Source organism: Lathyrus oleraceus, chromosome 7 (genome assembly GCF_024323335.1).
Source record: "Lathyrus oleraceus cultivar Zhongwan6 chromosome 7, CAAS_Psat_ZW6_1.0, whole genome shotgun sequence".
NCBI classification, from domain to species: Eukaryota; Viridiplantae; Streptophyta; class Magnoliopsida; order Fabales; family Fabaceae; genus Lathyrus; species Lathyrus oleraceus.
Genome location: NC_066585.1, coordinates 25,690,691 through 25,710,361, shown reverse-complemented (window position 1 = coordinate 25,710,361; position 19,671 = coordinate 25,690,691). Strand labels below are relative to the sequence as shown.

Genomic DNA, 19,671 nt, shown 5'->3' with positions numbered 1-19,671 from the left:
CTCCAATGACTGAATCGTCCTCTCAGTCTGACCATCAGTCTGCGGGTGATATGCAGAGCTCAATCTCAGTTTAGTTCCCAAAGCCTTCTGCAAACCTTCCCAGAATTTCGATGTAAATCTAGGATCTCTGTCCGAAACAATACTCGACGGAATACCATGCAAACTTACAATTTTCTCAATATACAACTCAGCTAATCTCTCTAACGGATAATCCATTCTAATCGGAATGAAATGAGCCGATTTCGTCAATCTATCAACGATCACCCAAATAGCTTCAAAACTCTTACTTGTCCTCGGTAAACCAGAAACAAAATCCATACTGATACTATCCCACTTCCACTCTGGAATAGCCAACGGTTGCATTAGCCCAGACGGCTTCTGATGCTCAATCTTTGACTTCTGACAAGTTAGGCACGCATACACAAAACGAGCCACATCTTCTTTCATTCCGGGCCACCAAAATATTTTCTTTAAATCCTGATACATTTTAGTAGCTCCTGGATGAATACTTAAACTGCTTCTATGACCCTCTTCTAGAATGCTTCTTTTCAAAATCGCGTCATCAGGAATACAAATTCTTTCCCTTAATTTCAACACACCTCTCGCATCAATCTTAAAGTCACTCTTCTCTGATTGACCACAACGATTAAGGATATCTACTAATTTCACATCCAATGTCTGTGCCTCTCGGATACTATCCATAAAATCATTATTAATCCTTAGCATTCCTAGCATTACACTCTGCGGGGTTACTTCGCAAACCAAACTCATATCACGAAATTGCTCAATTAACTCCAACTCCTTAATCATCATTGCTGACACATGCAAGGTCTTTCTACTTAAAGCATCGGCCACAACATTTGCTTTTCCTGGATGATAATTCAACCCGAAATCATAATCCTTAAGCAATTCTAACCACCTACGTTGTCTCATGTTCAGCTCTTTCTGATCAAATAGATACTTTAAACTTTTATGATCGCTGAAAACTTCAAATCTGGAACCATAAAGGTAATGCCTCCAGATTTTTAGCACAAACACCACAGCAGCAAGTTCAAGATCATGCGTAGGATAGTTCTTTTCATGAATTCTTAACTGTCGCGATGCATAAGCAATTACTTTATTATTTTGCATGAGCACACCTCCCAAACCCATCAATGAAGCATCACAGTAAATTATAAACGGTTCCTCCGGATTTGGCAAAGTCAAAACCGGCGCCGACGTCAATCTCCTTTTAAATTCATTAAAACTCTCTTCGCACTGAACATCCCACACGAAAGCTTTACCTTTACCAGTTAATTTAGTTAGCGGAAGTGCTAACTCAGAAAATCCTTCAATAAACCTTCTATAATATCCAGCTAATCCCAAAAAGCTTCTAATTTCGGTAGCCGACTTAGGGGTCTCCCATTGCAAAACAGCTTCGACCTTGGAAGGATCTACAGCAATACCTTTTCCTGAAATTACATGGCCGAGAAAACTGACTTCTCTTAACCAAAACTCACACTTGGACAGCTTCGCATAAAGTTTCTTATCCTTCAAAACCTCCAACACTAATCCCAAATGTTCCTTGTGCTCTTCTTCGGACTTAGAGTAAATCAAAATATCATCAATAAATACTACCACAAAATGATCCAGATAAGTATGGAAAATACGATTCATGTATTCCATAAATACTCCCGGCGCATTAGTAACACCGAAAGGCATCACAGAATACTCATAATGTCCATACCGAGTTCTGAACGCTGTCTTCTGGATGTCTTCATCTTTCACCTTGATCTGATGATAGCCCGATCTCAAATCAATTTTACTGAACACACAAGCACCCACTAATTGATCCATCAAATCATCTATTCTCGGTAGTGGATACTTATTCTTGATCGTTACCTTATTCAATTGTCTATAATCAATACAAAGCCTCATACTACCATCTTTCTTCTTTACTAGCAACACTGGAGCTCCCCACGGTGACACACTTGGTCTTATAAACTTCTTCTCAAGTAAGTCTTCCAATTGCTTCTTTAATTCACACAATTCGGATGCCGACATTCTATACGGTGCCATCGAAACAGGCCTAGTACCAGGTACCAGATCAATAGTAAATTCAACTTCCCTCTCTGGCGGCACACTAGGAATTTCATCAGGAAAAACTTCAGGGAATTCTTTCACCACTAACAGTTCCTCAATCTTAGCTTTACTCTCAACCGACAACGTCGCCATCAAAGAAAACATCTGAGCTCCCTCTTTCATCAATTTTCGCAATTCTCCGAAAGGTAATAAGTCAACTCCTTCCTCTTCAGGAGTGGAAAACCTTACCGACTTATGATGACAATTTATATGAACATAATTATACTCTAACCAGTTCATACCAAGAATTACATCCATTCCATCCAACGGCAAACATACTAAATCAACATAGAAATCTCTATCGAAGATCGACAAAGGACATTTTAAACATACCAAAGAAGTAGTTATTGATCCCTTAGCTGGGGTCTCAACAATCAATTCACCATCCAAAGCGGACAATTTTAAACCCAGTCTTCGAGCACAGTTAGCAGAAATAAAACAGTGTGTAGCACCGGTATCAATAATAGTAATTAAAGGAGTACCATTTATGAAACATGTACCTCGGATAAGTCTGTCCTCACTGGAGGTTTGAATTCCGGTCAATGCGAACACTTTTCCAGTTTGAGATTTCTTTGGCTTCTGACACTGACTTCCAATATGCCCCTCTTCGCCACAATTAAAACAAATCATTTCCTTGTGCTTGCAATCAGCTATTGCATGGCCAGTCTTACCACAACGAAAACACCTCTTTACTTCAGCAGTGCATACATTACTCTTATGACCAGCCTGACCACATTTGAAACAAACTATACCAGCAGGATCACCTCCCCTACTAGTCCTCTGAGCCGGAGCAGCTCCTTGTTTCCCTTTTCCCACTGGGGCATCATACGGCTTGCCACGGTTTTGATGTTGCTTGCCCCTGCGGTCACTGACAATCTTGTAATGAGCATTATTGTCTTCTTCAAATATCCTGCAGCTATCAACCAATTCAGTAAAAATGCGTATCTTCTGATACCGAACATCCTTCTTAATTTCAGAGCGCAGTCCGTTTTCAAACTTGATGCACTTTGAAAACTCAGCACCAGCACCAGTGTAATGAGGATAAAATTTGGACAGCTCCACAAATTTTGCAGCATAATCAGTGACAGACATGTTTCCTTGCTTCAGTTCAAGGAACTCAATTTCTTTCTTACCACGGACATCTTCCGGATAATACTTTCTCATGAATTCCCTACGGAATACATCCCAAGTAATGACTTCACCTGCCACGGTCAACCTCTCGTGAGTCTCTAGCCACCAATCATCAGCTTCGACTGCTAGCATGTGAGTACCATACCGAACCTTCTGAGTTGGAGTGCAATCCATAACACGGAAGATTCTCTCGATCTCTTTCAACCATCCTAAGGCTGCATCTGGATCATGCTTCCCTTTAAACACCTGCGGATTCTCTCTTTGAAAATTCGCCAAGCTACGTGATCCAGCATCTCCACCAGCATTTGGCAAGTTCTGCACAGCTTGTGCCATTGCTTGCATTGCGGCAGCCATTGCAGCATCATTCCTTCCAGCCATTCCAACTTATCAATACAACACAACTTAAAAGTTAGATTAGTAACAATACACAATTGTTACACAGTAACGACACGACAACTGGCCGGACAGACCGACCTGCTCTGATACCACTAATGTAACACCCTTCTAAAATACCCCGAGTATATAATTAAAATAACAACATATCAATCAGAGTAAATATGCAATCAAGGGTGTCACACAACATTCCACACCATAATAACTGTCATGCTCTTTCATTAACTCAAAACATAAAACATTTGCACAATACGCAGCGGATAGAGATCAAATCGATCATTCAAAACATGCAACATACTACATGTAAACTGGTTCAACAATCATCAACAACAATATTAAAAATGTTCCCTCCCGATGTTACATCTATCAGAGCATGACCCACTTAGGAGACTACACTAGACTCCAAGCATAAGCTTCCACTCAACTCATTTGTTCGTTACCTGAAAAATAGTTGTAAGGGTGAGTTCCTCAATCGATATAATAAGCATTATAAAATATCATGCAATGTTAAGTAATTTAACACGTTTCATCACCCAAATCAGATTACACATTTCAGCAACGGCAATATCAACTCAATCATACTCAACATCAACACGACACACATACACACAACACACATAGAATACTGGAATACATCCATTCATACTATACTCCATACAACAAACCAACACAATGCAACTCTAGTGAGACTCGACTCGTCATGCATGTGGTACCATTCGGAGTAAAACTCCCAACTTAAAATCATTGCCATTTTATTGGGCATCAAGGCATAAGCCTTCAACTTTCAACTTAAAATTTGCCAATCCAGGCCAACGTGGTGTGAGCAAAGCTCCGACTTAATGCATATGAATGTACATGGCATACACGACTTTAAATTTTCGACAACATAATAATAATAGCAACACAACAATGTTTTCAACAAAATCAACTTATAATCAACTTTGGCTCACCAAGCCTACAACTCAGTATTTTCAACAACTTTCCGTACACGGAACAACTTAACAACTCAGTCATACTTGTATCGACACTTCATAACATAAACCCAACAAGATTTCTCATCAAATTCACTATAATATTACTTCACAACGTAACCCAATCCCTACTATGTCACCCACCGATATAGGCCAATCACCAATTAGGTTCACAACATTAAAAATATCAATTTTTCAAATTTCCAACAGTGTTAACCGGTTAACGCCCTGGGTTAACCGGTTAACGCAGGACAAAACACACTTTCTGGCAAAACGCAACAGTGTTAACCGGTTAACGCCCTGGGTTAACCGGTTAACGCAGGCAAAACAGCACATTTCCACAAAATATATCAGTGTTAACCGGTTAACGCCCTGGGTTAACCGGTTAACTGATCGCTCGACTGTGTGAGTCGAGAATGGGATACAAACTGCAAGTGCACAGTTCTATCGCGTAGTTTTAAAAGATATCGATCCCACAGGGACTTATGAATCGATATACCGTTATCTAAGGTTACTACGTAAAGCTAAGGTGAAAAATGTTTGATTGTTTGGGGAAAAACTAAGAGCTAAACTAAGATCTAGATTAAATATTAATAAAACGGATATCGGTATGTAGTTCGTCAAAACTAGGGAATCAAGTCTTTGTCGGTTTCTTGGTTTTAAAATAAATCGTTTCAGTTAACTTTATTGGTTAAAGGTTTTATCTCAAACTCTCGCTCTGTTGAATAAACCATGATTTTATATTAATGTAGCTGTCACTTATAATTAAGTCAAAAACCATATTTTGAAAGCAATAAAGTTGCAGAAACTCTTTTTAAGAAAACACTGACCGTTTTAAACACCCTTATCTCAAACTCTCGCTCTGTTGACTTAGGTTATATAATTAAATCCAAATGCTTAACTCTCGTCCTCACATTCAATCTTTAAAAATACTTTTTGGAAAAGGTCAGAATTTAATTAACTCTAAAACTTGCTCTCGCCCTGATCTAGAATTAATGCCTAACTTACACTGTCCAGTTAAAACCTCAAACTCTCGCTCTATTGATTTTAACTTCTTTATGTCCTTTACTTTTGTAAAAAATCTTGTTATTAAACCTGTAAGTTGAGACCGTAAAAAGATTGATTTTAATTTTAAGTTTAAATAGACCGACTCAGTCTTGATCCCTTATTCTGCTTACTTTACATACCGATATCTAGGCGAATTAGCCAGACATGCTAAATAAACAAGAATACATATCATGCATAAACAGACTCATTCCAGGCAGACAATATAAATAAATAATAAAACAAAACATTAAATAATGATTAAAGAACCTGAATGCGTAATACAATAGTCTTGAACACTCCACCACAAGCCGGTAGGATTTGTTCTTGGATTCTTCAATTAAACAATAAATTAAACCAAGGAAATAAAACTAGAATCTAACGTAAGGTTAGATCCGATAAAAAGTTGCACAATAGTTTCCGGTGTAGAAACTATTATGCGAAAAATATCTAAATGCTAAAAAGGGAAAGGTAAATTGCAAAGGAAAAAAGAATGTAGAACTTGCAAAAGAAATAAATAAACAAGGTTAAGTTGCTGGAAAAGAAAATAAGCAAAAGCGTGAAAAGAAAGAAAATTGGCAAAGCTTCGGCAATGTGAGCGTGGAAAAACCGAGGAACCCTTTTAGGTTTTAGAGATAGCTATTTATATTGGTGCTGGTAACTGCTTTTCGTTTCCCAAGGTCTTCAACGTGGCTAAATGCACGGCGTGGATATAGGACACAAACTCTTCAACGTCTCTTCAAGTCTTCTGAGGGCGTTACTTGCGCCAAAAAGGTAGTGGAATGGTGTGACGCTCGTCACACCATGTGTGACGTCCGTCACAAGGCTGTTTTGCGTGACGCTCGTCACGCACCCTATGACGTCTGTCACAGGCACAGCATTGGTGACTTGTGCGCTTTGGGCTGGGCTTTGGCATTTGGTTCCTTTTCTCTCCTTTTTGCACCTCCTTTTCTTCCATTTTCACTTGTTCTTCAAAATAGACTACCTGCGACAAATAGGAAGAAAATACCACGTAATATCTCATAAAATGCAGTAAACCGAAATAAATAGTCATAGAATTTAATGGAATTAAGTCCTAAAATATGATATAATTTCGTGTTATCAAACTCCCCCATACTTAGATCTTTGCTTGTCCTCAAGCAAAATTCAGCATAGAAATCGTTTTCAAAAATTTAGCCAGGCGAAGTTTCAAAACACACATCAATTCGTAATAGGTTGCAAGTGGATTTTGTTTAGAAGCAACTTGAGTTTAACCTTGACATCAACAACTACCGTTACAACCTCAGATAACCCGACCTTATGCAAACCAGTTCGAGCAATGCCATTATAGCTGTCCTAGTTCCTTTACTCTTATTTCACCCGTTTTCATTCTAGCGAAATCACATTAAGCCCTTTATCTTTTCGCGCACATAGTGGAGTAACCGATTAGTGATTATGATCCGCTTTTAGCTAGAAGTTCTGGTACATAAGTCGGATAACTTCGTTATTCAGTCCATTGCAAATTGTGGGGGATCGAACCGTAGTCCGCCCTACCGAGTTCAGTACCAGATACCTACTGAACCAACTCATAATGGATCTTTCATATTGTGTTTTTGCATGATCTGCAACCTTTAGATTAAATGATCTGGTAAGGATCACCTAATTTAATCAGTGCATTTCCTGATATATTCATATATTTTATGTTACTTTGGGGGATCATTCACTTATATTCATCGGCTCTCCACGTAGTTTGCTATTAAGATGGTGCTGACTTCTCGTATAAACTACTCGGGGTTACTATAAAACTAAAAGTTCGAGGAATCGGTATAATAGGTACTTATCCTGATCTAACATGTTGAGGTTCTCATAGCGTTGTTATGGTAATGATTTTTGTCTTGATTTCACTCAAGTTGTATAAAATAAGCGACCTTTATACTTATTGGGTGTGTTAAATTTTTGTTATGGCTCATGAAAATTTTTGAGGGAATAGATAATAGAAATTTTCACACTCGGGACTTAACTTAAATTTTTTTTTTTTTTTTTTTTTTTTTTAATAGGAAATAACATTAAAAGGAAAAGTACATACTTGAACAATGGAAATAGGAAGAACAAGTTTCCCCCCCCCCCCCCATACTTAAATTAAACATTGTCCCCAATGTTTTAAGGAAATGAAATACAATATGGAAAGGAAAAAAACTACAACTAAGGTTGTCTTCCGCCTCTGGTTCTTGGACCTGGTGATCTCTGACGTAAGTCTAAGTTGTCGAACCTGCTGAACAACTCAGTAAACCGCTGGTCGGTTATGGCATTCCTAGCATCCTGTTGCTGTTGCATTTGACGCATCATCTGCAGCATTTCGACATTCTGTGCCTGCATACCGTCGATAGCATCCATAATGTCGTCGTTGGTTGCAGGCCTTCTTCGTCGACGACGTTGGGAGGATGGGCCAGTTGCATTACTGGAAGGGTTGAGCGGGACTGACTGTTGTGTAGGCGGATGATCACCTTGTTCCATTTCTTCAAACTCATCTGTTTGCGGGTTTGTTTGTGAAGGCTCGGTGGTTTCGGGAGCGTTTAGATCGTAGAGGTGGCAGTCGGAGTTTGTGACATCAGTGCGGGCAGTATTTGGTAGAACAACGCTTGGGACTGCCTGGTTGTTCACCATAAGATAATATCCTCCGCCTACTCTGTTCTTAATCAAGCGGCTGGATCGACAGTAGCTGATATCCATAGATAGGGGAGGTAGGGATTCTAAAGTTTGAAGTTTATCCCCTAGGTGTAGGCCAAGTGCTATGGTGGTGATTAATCCACCGATTATAAAAGGTTGCCTGCCTCTAGCACATAAGGTGCGGATATGATGAAAGAGAAAGGAGGCGGCGTTTACCTGAGTATCTGGTTCGAAGACGCACTGGAGGAAAAATAGTTCCTTTGAGTTGACCTTGCTGTTGTTTGGCCTTCCAAAAACTGTGTTTTGCAAGATGCGGATAAAGTACCGGATAGTGGGGTTATGTATATGGGAGAGAAGGAGCTCTTCCCAGTTGTAGGTATCTATACCGGAAATTTTCTTAAAAAGGCCGAAAACACCAACTGTGTTCCAGTTTGATGTTGGAGGGATTCTGGCGTGCAGCAGACCTTCTGTGGGAAATTGTAGCATGGTACTCAATTGGTTTTGGGTTAGGGAGTACTCGGTGTTAAACATACGGAAGGTTGCGGTACCGGTTAAAAATTCGTCTTCACCGGCGGGAGTGGTGTAGTCGTATGAACTTAAGAATTCTAAGGTTAGGGATGGGTAGGTGGGTTGATTATGAGTGCAAAGGAAGGTTAAGTTGGCTTGACGGAGCATCCATTCGATACCTTGGAGTAATCCTAATTGTTGTAAACAGGTTAAATCGGGGTACCTGGTGGAAGCGACGCCTCGCTGTTGGAAACGCTCGAATTGCTCCCTTTGATAATTGTCATCTACGGATCGGAAGATGATATTTCCGAAATTCTGATTTCCCGCCATTGTGATGAATGAATTTTGAGGGGGTGATTTGGAAAGAAGAAAAAAAAATGTATTTGATAGGAGAGAATGGTTTGTGGTGAATGAAGGGAGGTTTGGTGGGTATTTATAGGAGAAGAATTTGGAAGGTGGAAAGAAAAAGTGGTTGAAAAGTAATTAAGTGTGGTTAAATGAAAAATGAATGGGGAAGGTAAAAAGTTAAAGATGTAACGTTCGTCTCCAACGGCTCCTTAACGTTCACTAGTCTGAGTAATGTTACGCTCGTCACAGGGGTGTGACGCTCGTAACAGGCACTTGGTGTGCCGCTCGTTATGGATAGTGTGACGCTCGTCACACATTCCTTTTTGGAAAGGCTTCAGTAGCATTCCACAAAATCACTTTGGTAAAGGATTTAATTTTTGTTATTTATTTTGTTTTGTTTTGCTTATGATCAGTTTAGTCTGCAGTTTAATTTATGGTGCACGCTTAATCTGCTTTGTATAATAATAATTCATAGGTAGCAACAGTAGAGCATAATAGCTATTGCATAATAAAATTAAATAAACAGCTTCAATAAAAATGATCATAATGTAATACAGGAAAGGAAAACAATGAAATGAAAGAAAAAAATAAATGCGAACACGAATTCAAATAACATTAATGAAAAATCTAATTTAAAACTAAATAACTTAGAAAAATAACTAAACTCTATCCCTCTGTACGATCTCTGGCCGGAGGAGCAAAAGAGTTAACATGATGTAGCAACTCGTGAAACTGATTCGTCATACTGCTCATGTATCCTAGAACTTCGTGTCTCATGTTAGTAAATTCTCCTCTGAGGGCGTCTTGTTCTGACATCAAAGCTTCAATGGCGGTGTTATAATCAGTTCCGGGCATATGATGTCGGAGGTCAGGTATGGCTGATTCTTCGGTCTGAACAGGCTGAGGAGGAGGGTCAATATCATAATAGCCGGATGGTGTCTGAGGGTCAGATTCAGCATGAGGGATCTGGTCAACATAATTCTCATAGTCATTACAAATCTCATAATCCTGGATGGATTCAGTGGATCTAGCAGGAGTTGGGGTTTCATTCAGGTTATAGAGCCAGTTCCTTTGGTTATGAACACTAGTCCTAGGATCGGGCATGGTGAATAGGCAGAGAACCTGGTTATCAATAATAAGCTCAAACTCATCAGTCCCTAGGTTTGCTATAAACATAGTGTTGAAGAGGAAAGGTATACTCATAGTAGTAATGCCACAAAAAGGGTTTAGGTCAAGCATAGGCTGACGTAACCCAATAGCATTACCTATCATAGTTATCAAACCGCCTATTCTAATGGGTGCTCGCTCATCCTGGATAAGGTGGTCCAAATTAGCTAACATAAAAGTGGCACCGTTCACTGGACGGTTCTGGGAAGCACAAAATATGATGAAGAGTTCATCACGTGAAACTGAAGTACTATTTGGCTTCTTCCCAAATAAAGTGTGGGTCAGGATCTTATGGAAATAGCGAAAGGCCGGGTTGTGTATGTTTCCAGAGAGAAACTCATGTTCTTCGGGCTCATCATTTCCAGTCAGCCTACCCCAAAAGTGTTCAAGCTCTCTATATTCAAAAAGTTCTTCCTGGCTTACAGTGAATGTATCAAAGGAGGTAGGAAAACCCAAAAGGTTGGTGAAGTCTCTAATATTAAATTGGTACTCCATGTTGAACATTCTGAACTGGATAAAACCTCTGCTAATTCCTTTTCCATGGCTGGGTAGATAGATTAATGAGCTAAGGAATTCTAGTGTGAGTCTCCGGTAGGTGGTGAAATGTCTCAGGATAGGGGATGTCTCCCATCCAATCTGATTCAGCAAATACAGGACACTCTGTCTCAGTCCAAGGGCAGTCATAGCCCAATCATCAGCATATAAACTAGGTAGCATCTCTCTAGCGGCTAGTTCTTCAAACTTTTGTTTCTGAGCCATTCCTCTGAACTTGATACCCATACGATCAATATGTCCCATCTGGTTAGTGTTAGCTAGAGAAAAGAAAACATGAGTTTAAGTCAGGATTTGGCCAAATGCCGAAAGAAGAAAAAATTATTATTATTATATTTTTTTCTTTTTGAATAAATCAAGAATGAATGCTAAACAGAAATTAAAAGAATAATTAAGAAAGAAATAGGGAAATGATAATAATAGAATAATAAAATAACAAACTAATTTGTGGGTTGTCTCCCACTAAGCGCTTTGTTTAAATGTCGCAAGCTCGACAAAGAAACTGTTAAATATAATCTATAGGTCCTGGGGGCGTTTCGTCTAAGTGTAGGATTTGCGAATCCTCGTTGGTTTCCGCATAGTGATAGTGTTTCAGACATTGCCCGTTTACGGTGAACGGTTCTGTAGATTTTCCTTTTATTTCTACCGCTCCACTGGGAAAGATTTTAGTGATATGAAAAGGCCCTGACCATCTGGATCGTAGTTTTCCCGGGAATAACTTTAGTCTAGAGTTAAATAAAAGTACTGCGTCGCCTTGCTTGAAGATTTTCCTTGATATACGCTTGTCATGCCATTGTTTTGTTCTTTCTTTATAGATTCTGGCATTTTCATAGGCGTCTCTTCTGAGTTCCTCTAATTCGTTTATGTCAAGGATTCTCTTTTCACCGGCGGCTTTATAATTCAAATTTAGATTTCTAATAGCCCAATAGGCTTTATGTTCTAATTCTACCGGGAGGTGACAGGATTTTCCATAAATGAGCTTAAATGGGGTCGTCCCTATGGGGGTTTTATAAGCAGTTCGGTATGCCCACAAAGCTTCTGGTAATTTCAATGACCAATCTTTCCTTGAAGTGGCAACCGTTTTTTCTAGTATTTGCTTGATTTCTCTGTTAGATACTTCCACTTGTCCACTGGTTTGAGGGTGGTAAGGTGTCGCTATCCTATGTCTTACTCCATACTTAAATAATAATTTTTCGAGTACTTTGGATATAAAGTGCGATCCACCATCACTGACTACTATTCTTGGGATGCCAAATCTCGGAAATATTATATTCTTAAAGAGTCTAGTTACTACTCGGGTGTCGTTTGTTGGGGATGCTACAGCTTCGATCCATTTTGATACGTAGTCAACTGCCACGAGTATGTATTTGTTACCGAAAGAGGATGGAAAGGGTCCCATGAAGTCTATCCCCCACACGTCGAAAATCTCTACTTCCAAAATACCTTTTTGTGGCATCTCGTCACGTCTAGATATGTTTCCCGTGCGTTGACATCTGTCACACTCCTTAATAGCCGCATGTACGTCCTTCCATATAGTTGGCCAATAAAAGCCGGCTTGTAGGATTTTAGAGCAGGTCTTGGATGTACTTGTGTGTCCACCATAAGGAGCGGAGTGACAGTGTTGGATTATATTTTCTACTTCTTCTTCGGGTATGCATCGACGGAAAATACCATCGGGGCCTCTTTTGAAAAGTAAGGGATCATCCCAGTAATAGTGTTTTATGTCGTAGAAGAATCGTTTCTTCTGTTGGTAAGATAAAGTAGGTGGAACTATTCCGGCAGCTAAATAATTGACGAGATCAGCGTACCATGGTGTGACGGATATAGCTAAGGTGGTTTCTACTTGCATGTCGGAGTTGCTCTCTTCCAAAGTAGCTATAAGTTTGTCATACGAGAAATCATCATTAATTGATGTTCTTTCCGGTTCAAGGTTCTCAAGTCTAGAGAGGTGGTCTGCTACTACGTTTTCAGTTCCTTTCTTGTCCTTGATTTCTAAGTCGAATTCTTGTAGCAACAAGATCCATCTTAGTAGTCTAGGTTTAGCATCTTTTTTTGTTAAAAGGTACCTGATAGCAGCGTGATCAGTGTAGACTATTATTTTAGCTCCGACCAAGTAAGAACGAAATTTATCTAGCGCAAATACCACTGCTAGGAGTTCTTTCTCGGTAGTGGCGTAATTCATTTGCGCTTCATCCAGGGTTCTGCTAGCGTAATATATAACGTGAAGCTTTTTATCCTTTCTTTGTCCTAACACAGCGCCTACAGCATAATCGCTGGCATCGCACATTATTTCGAATGGTTCATTCCAGTCTGGTGTCTGCATTATGGGTGCGGAGATCAATGCTTGTTTAAGAGTTTGAAATGCTTTTAAACAGTTATCGTCGAATATGAATTCGGCATCTTTCATCAATAGTCCGGCTAAAGGTTTAGTTATCTTAGAGAAGTCTTTGATGAATCGTCGGTAAAAACCGGCGTGTCCTAAAAAGCTTCGTACTTCTCTCACGGTTCTTGGGGGTTGAAGATTTTCGATTACCTCTATTTTGGCTTTGTCTACTTCAATTCCTCTGTTCGAGATGATGTGTCCTAAAACGATTCCTTCTTGTACCATAAAGTGGCACTTCTCCCAGTTAAGTACTAAGTTTACTTTTACACATCGCTCAAGGACTCTTTCTAGGTTTTCAAGGCATTCCTCGAAACTTTGTCCGTATACAGAAAAGTCATCCATAAATACTTCCATGATGTTTTCGAGAAAGTCGGCGAATATTGCCATCATGCATCTTTGAAAGGTTGCAGGGGCATTACACAGACCAAACGGCATTCGTCTATAAGCGAAGGTACCAAAAGGGCACGTGAACGTTGTCTTTTCTTGGTCATCAGGGTGAATTGGTATTTGAAAGAAGCCTGAATAACCGTCTAGATAACAGAAATGTGAATGTTTTGCTAATCGTTCTAACATTTGGTCAATGAATGGTAAAGGGAAATGATCTTTTCGGGTTGCTTTGTTTAGTTTCCTATAATCAATGCACATTCTCCATCCCGATTCGATTCGTTTAGTTATAGTTTCTCCTTTTTCGTTTTCAATAACGGTTATGCCTCCTTTCTTTGGTACAACGTGTACAGGGCTAACCCATTTGCTATCAGATATAGGATATATAATACCTGCTTCCAATAACTTGGTTATTTCTTTCTTTACTACCTCACTCAGGATCGGATTTAGTCTTCTCTGGTGTTCCCTAGAGGTTTTACAGTCTTCTTCTAACATGATGCGGTGCATACAAATAGAAGGGCTTATTCCTTTAAGATCGGTGATGTGGTATCCTAGTGCGGTGGGGTACTTCCTTAAGATATGTAGGAGTTTTTCTGTTTCGAGTCTTCCTAGATCTGCATTAACTATCACAGGTCGTTCAAGTTCTAAGTCTAGGAATTCATATCTCAGATTTTTGGGAAGTGTCTTCAGCTCAGGGGTTGGTTTGTTAAGACATTGCGTAGGGTCCGGTGTTATTGCTAAACATTGGTTAGGTTTGTCTTCTAAAAGATAGTCTGATGATTTGTCTTCTCCTAACTCTGCTTCTTTTATGCATTCATCGATGATATCCATGAAGTAACATGTATCTTCTATTGCAGGTGCTTTCAAGAATTGGGAAAGAATGAATTCAATTTTCTCTTCACCTACTTCGAAGGTGAGTCGTCCTCGTTTTACGTCTATGATTGCACCGGCAGTTGCTAAGAATGGTCTTCCCAGTATAATGGGTGTAATATCATCTTCTCTAATGTCCATAATTGTAAAATCAGTGGGAATGTAAAACTGACCTATGCGTACGGGAACGTTTTCAAGGATTCCTATAGGATATTTGATGGAACGATCTGCTAGTTGCACAGACATTTTGGTCGGTCTTAATTCTCCCATTTCCAGTTTCTTACATATGGATAAAGGCATAACGCTAATTCCGGCTCCTAAATCGCATAAAGCTTTGTCGATGACAAATTTTCCTATGTGACAGGGTATAGAGAAACTACCCGGATCCTTGAGTTTAGGAGGCATGTTTTGGATTATTGCGCTACATTCGGCAGGGAGTGTAACGGTTTCGCTATCCTCAAGTTTCCTCTTATTAGAAAGGATTTCTTTTAAGAATTTAGCATATGAGGGCATCTGCGTAATAGCTTCGGTGAACGGAATTGTAACGTTTAATTGTTTAAGGAGATCAACAAATCTTCTAAATTGGCCCGCATCTTTGGTTTTAACAAGCCTTTGAGGGTAAGGTATAGGTGGTTTGTAAGGTGGTGGAGGTACATAAGGTTCCTTCTTTTCTAGGGTTTCCTTATTACTCTCTTCCTTTTCCTTAGGTTCACTTTCCTCAGTTGATTTCTTAGGGTTTTGGTTTTCTATCCTTGGATCAGACGGTCCTTCCACTTCCGTTCCACTTCTTAATATAATTGCATGAGCTTGGCTTCTCGGATTAGGTTAGGGCTGTCCAGGGAATGTACCAGTTGGGGCAGCAGTAGGTGCTTGTTGTTGGGCTACTTGTGATATTTGTGTTTCCAGCATTTTGTTATGGGTAGCCAAGGCATCTACTTTGCTTGCTAGTTGTTTAAGTTGTTCGCCAGTGTGTATGTTCTGGTTTAAGAAATCTTTATTGGTTTGTTGTTGGGAAGCTATAAAGTTTTCCATCATGATTTCCAAGTTGGATTTTCTAGGGGTATTATTGTTAGGCATGGATGGGTTCGGTTTCTGATATCCCGGAGGTATAGATGGGGCTTGATTTGGAGACTGTCCAGGTGCGTACAAAGCATTATTACTCTTATATGAAAAGTTTGGATGGTTCTTCCAATTTGAGTTATAGGTGTTCGAATAGGGGCTTCCTTGAGCATAGTTCACTTGCTCTGCTTGGATTCCAGTCAAGAGTTGACATTCCGCAGGAGTGTGACCTTGGATTCCACAGACCTCGCAATTCTGAGTTATAGCAACCACGGCGGCTGGAGGTGATACGTTTAAACTTTCAATTTTCTGGACCAAAGCATCCACTTTTGCGTTAACGTGATCAAGGTTACTTATCTCGTACATGCCAGTTTTCGTTTGAGGTTTTTCCACCGTTGTTCGTTCGGTTCCCCACTGATAGTGGTTTTGGGCCATGCTCTCGATAAGCTGGTAAGCATCAGCATAAGGTTTGTTCATTAATGCACCACCTGCAGCAGCGTCTATTGTTAACCTTGTGTTGTATAAGAGACCATTATAAAATGTGTGAATTACTAACCAGTCTTCCAAACCATGGTGTGGGCAAAGTCTCATCATGTCTTTGTATCTTTCCCATGCTTCGAAAAGAGACTCGTTGTCTTTCTGTTTAAATCCGTTTATATGGGCTCTTAACATAGCCGTTTTGCTTGGCGGAAAGTATCGGGCAAGAAAAACTTTCTTCAACTCGTTCCATGTGGTGACTGAGTTGGAAGGGAGAGATTGAAGCCATCTTCTAGCGCTATCTCTTAATGAGAAAGGAAAAAGACGAAGTCGAATTGCCTCTGAAGTGACACCATTAGCTTTAACAGTATCAGCGTATTGGACAAATACGGATAAATGAAGGTTTGGATCCTCGGTAGGATTTCCAGAGAATTGGTTCTGTTGCACAGCCTGCAACAGCGAAGGTTTAAGTTCGAAGTTGTTTGCTTCGATTGCGGGCAGAGCAATACTTGAATGCGGTTCATCTTGCGATGGAGCGGCGTAATCTCTAAGAGCACGAGCTGGTTCTGCCATCTCGGGTGAAAGAAGAAGATCTTTGAGATCAGGAAATTCGATAGGAGGGAGATTGTTTTCAGCACGATATTCCCGAATTCGTCGTAAGACTCGGAGATATAGCTCGATATCGTTGATTCGTAAATAGAGCGGTTCGCCTTGTGAGCGAGTGCGTGGCATACAAATCAACGAAAGAAAGAATAGAAGAAAAAGAAACCTTAGTCTCTACAGCGTAACGGAAGAGTTACGATATCGATTAAATAAAAGTCCCCGGCAACGGCGCCAAAAACTTGATCGCTCGATTGTGTGAGTCGAGAATGGGATACAAACTGCAAGTGCACAGTTCTATCGCGTAGTTTTAAAAGATATCGATCCCACAGGGACTTATGAATCGATATACCGTTATCTAAGGTTACTACGTAAAGCTAAGGTGAAAAATGTTTGATTGTTTGGGGAAAAACTAAGAGCTAAACTAAGATCTAGATTAAATATTAATAAAACGGATATCGGTATGTAGTTCGTCAAAACTAGGGAATCAAGTCTTTGTCGGTTTCTTGGTTTTAAAATAAATCGTTTCAGTTAACTTTATTGGTTAAAGGTTTTATCTCAAACTCTCGCTCTGTTGAATAAACCATGATTTTATATTAATGTAGCTGTCACTTATAATTAAGTCAAAAACCATATTTTGAAAGCAATAAAGTTGCAGAAACTCTTTTTAAGAAAACACTGACCGTTTTAAACACCCTTATCTCAAACTCTCGCTCTGTTGACTTAGGTTATATAATTAAATCCAAATGCTTAACTCTCGTCCTCACATTCAATCTTTAAAAATACTTTTTGGAAAAGGTCAGAATTTAATTAACTCTAAAACTTGCTCTCGCCCTGATCTAGAATTAATGCCTAACTTACACTGTCCAGTTAAAACCTCAAACTCTCGCTCTATTGATTTTAACTTCTTTATGTCATTTACTTTTGTAAAAAATCTTGTTATTAAACCTGTAAGTTGAGACCGTAAAAAGATTGATTTTAATTTTAAGTTTAAATAGACCGACTCAGTCTTGATCCCTTATTCTGCTTACTTTACATACCGATATCTAGGCGAATTAGCCAGACATGCTAAATAAACAAGAATACATATCATGCATAAACAGACTCATTCCAGGCAGACAATATAAATAAATAATAAAACAAAACATTAAATAATGATTAAAGAACCTGAATGCGTAATACAATAGTCTTGAACACTCCACCACAAGCCGGTAGGATTTGTTCTTGGATTCTTCAATTAAACAATAAATTAAACCAAGGAAATAAAACTAGAATCTAACGTAAGGTTAGATCCGATAAAAAGTTGCACAATAGTTTCCGGTGTAGAAACTATTATGCGAAAAATATCTAAATGCTAAAAAGGGAAAGGTAAATTGCAAAGGAAAAAAGAATGTAGAACTTGCAAAAGAAATAAATAAACAAGGTTAAGTTGCTGGAAAAGAAAATAAGCAAAAGCGTGAAAAGAAAGAAAATTGGCAAAGCTTCGGCAATGTGAGCGTGGAAAAACCGAGGAACCCTTTTAGGTTTTAGAGATAGCTATTTATATTGGTGCTGGTAACTGCTTTTCGTTTCCCAAGGTCTTCAACGTGGCTAAATGCACGGCGTGGATATAGGACACAAACTCCTCAACGTCTCTTCAAGTCTTCTGAGGGCGTTACTTGCGCCAAAAAGGTAGTGGAATGGTGTGACGCTCGTCACACCATGTGTGACGTCCGTCACAAGGCTGTTTTGCGTGACGCTCGTCACGCACCCTGTGACGTCCGTCACAGGCACAGCATTGGTGACTTGTGCTCTTTGGGCTGGGCTTTGGCATTTGGTTCCTTTTCTCTCCTTTTTGCACCTCCTTTTCTTCCATTTTCACTTGTTCTTCAAAATAGACTACCTGCGACAAATAGGAAGAAAATACCACGTAATATCTCATAAAATGCAGTAAACCGAAATAAATAGTCATAGAATTTAATGGAATTAAGTCCTAAAATATGATATAATTTCGTGTTATCATTAACGCAGACAAAACGGCAGTTCCTGCGCTAACACAAGGCAGAATGCAGAGTTCTCCGCATTTTCCGCCGTTGGAGGACTTCCGGACCTCCGATTCAATTTCCGTAAAAAGCTATACGTTCGGGGGAACACGACTCACACAATTACGGACTCAATTACAGCTTTAATACAACTTATTCATCACAATATTTCAGCATTCAACATCCCAATTAGGGTCACTTCAACGGTTTATCACTACCCATGACATGTTAATCTATAATACCCAGTAAACGACGATAAACCTCCCTTACCTGAGATAATCCGGCAATCTCTAAGCTTCAAGCTTTTCCGTTCTTCAACCTTTGCTCTCTAGCTCTTCCTCTTTGCCCTTTCTCCACTTTCCACTTTTCAGCCGCTTCTCTGTTTCACGTGAAAACTCTTTACCAAAAATGAAAACCCTTTTCTCTTATTCCAACTTATATATTTTCCACTAATTATTATTCCAAATAATAAAAATAATAATAATCCAATAATTCAATTTATTTAATTAAATTAATAAATATATTATTAACTTAATTTAAATAATTCTCTTATTTTATTCGGGGTGTTACACAAAAAGGGATGAATTATTACACAAAAGTGACGATTTATAACACCATGAGCCATATTTGGAGAGCATTAGAAGTCTATGGAGGTCAATTCTTCAAGGGATCTCATATATAATTCTTAATTGTTTTTGGTATTGTAATCTGAATTATGAGTAGCTAATTCTCTCTAGATTAGGTTTTGTTTGATGAACCTGTTTCTTTATTGTTGGGACCTAGGAAATACTGACCATTAGTCTATGTGTTAGACCTAGGGAAATTGTCGTACTTACGCTGGTTGAATAGGAATAGGAGACCCCAAGTAGTGGCTAGTGAGTTAACACTCTGTTGCATCGCCTAATCCTTGTTACGCTAGTGTACTAGGGATAAGAAACTCCGAGTAGTGATTAGTGAGCTATATCCTAAGGGATTGGTTATAGCATTTTTTTAATTC

The 19,671-nt window shown here is 39.2% G+C and overlaps 1 pseudogene; it reads left to right on the top strand.

Moving 5' to 3' along the window:
* Positions 1-16,141: 16,141 nt before the first annotated feature.
* LOC127109383 (uncharacterized) lies at positions 16,142-16,241 on the top strand (annotated as a pseudogene).
* The last annotated feature ends 3,430 nt before the right edge of the window (positions 16,242-19,671 follow it).